The sequence below is a fragment of the Agelaius phoeniceus genome, assembly GCF_051311805.1.
Source record: "Agelaius phoeniceus isolate bAgePho1 chromosome W unlocalized genomic scaffold, bAgePho1.hap1 SUPER_W_unloc_1, whole genome shotgun sequence".
Taxonomy (NCBI): domain Eukaryota; kingdom Metazoa; phylum Chordata; class Aves; order Passeriformes; family Icteridae; genus Agelaius; species Agelaius phoeniceus.
In genome coordinates, this window is record NW_027509866.1 from 3,579,749 (window position 1) to 3,581,269 (window position 1,521).

The following is a 1,521-nucleotide window of genomic DNA, read 5'->3' on the forward strand; positions in this document are numbered from 1 at the left end:
TCCAGGCTCCTTGCCCAGGCTCTCTCAAGAACACGGCCAGGCCAATGCTCAGCACAGAAACCCCCGTGAGCAGCCCCAGGCTGGCCGTGGGCAGGCTGGGGGCAAACAGCATGGCTGGGGCTCTGCAAGGGCCCTGGGGCAGACGGGAAGGAGCAGCAGAGCAGGGGCTGATCCATGCCCAGTGCGCTGCACAGCCCAGGGCAGCGTCCCAGAGCATCCTCATGCAGCTGCCAACAACATCCCCCCTCTGCAGCCCTGGCCTCTCCCCCAGCTCACACAGGTGCCCCATCCTTGCAGGCACAGACACGGCAGCACTGCCTCAGCAGCCCCTGTTTGCATTGCACACAGCAGGGGAGCACCCCCATGCTGTTGCTGTGGGGACATGAACCTGAGGGAGCACAAATGCCATCAGCCCCTGGGGCCAGCAAGGCCTGCGGGACACCAGGGAAACCACTCAGCTTTGTCCTGGCCTCTGCACTCAGCCAGAAAGTTTGTTCCCATCAGCTGGGAGTTTCCTGTGCCACTGCAGACGCTGTTGCTCAGAGCCAGGGCTGCCTGGCAGACACCCCCAAACTGCCCTGACCATTTCCTTGGCTTCACCTTTGTTTTCTTTACTCTTCCCTTGTACAAATCTCTTCCTCTTGCCCAGCCCTGTTCCCTGCCCTGCAAACAGCCCATCCCTGGTTGCCCTTTCCTCTCTGGCCCCACTCCCCATTGCATTTCCTGACTTGGCCCCATGGGAACGTCCCTTGGGCAGCAGGATCATCCTACAAGTGCTGCAGGAATTGTCTGCAGGCTCCTGCAGTGCCTGCTGCTGCTCCCTTGCCAGAGGCACCCCAGGCCAGGGGGGCACATCTGGGCTGCTGTGTCTGCCTCTGGGGCTCCCTGTTCTGGGCAATGAGGAGGAGCTGCAGAGGCTCTGCAGGACTGACAGGATGGGCTTTGGGGCTGCCAGGAGAAGCTGAGGGACCTGGGCTGCTGGAGCTCCTGAAGAGGAGGCCCAGGGCTCATCCTGCAACTGCTCCAAGGGTGGTTTCAGAGAATCCCAGAATCAGCAAGGTTGGAAAAGGCCTTGGAGATCATCAAGTCCAACCTGTGCCCTGACACTGCCTTGTCTCCCCTGGGCCTCCTCTTCTCCAGGATAAACAACCCCAGCAGCTCCCTTAGCCACTCCTCACAGGACTTGTGCTCCAGACCCCTCCCCAGCCTTGTTGCCCTTCTCTGGACACGCTCCAGCCCCTCCATGTCCTTCCTAAATTGGGGAGCCCAGAACTGGACACAGCACTCGAGGTGCTGCCCAACCAGTGCTGAGCACAGGGGAAGAATCCCTGCCCTGCTCCTGCTGGCCACACCATTCCTGATTCAGGCCAGGAGCCATTGGCCTTCTTGGCCACCTGGGCACACTGCTGGCTCATGTCCAGCCTGCTGTCCATCAGTCCCTGCAGGTCCCTTTCTGTCTGGCTGCTCTCCAGCCACTCTGTCCTCAGCCTGTGATGCTGCGGGGGTTGTTTTGGCCAAAGT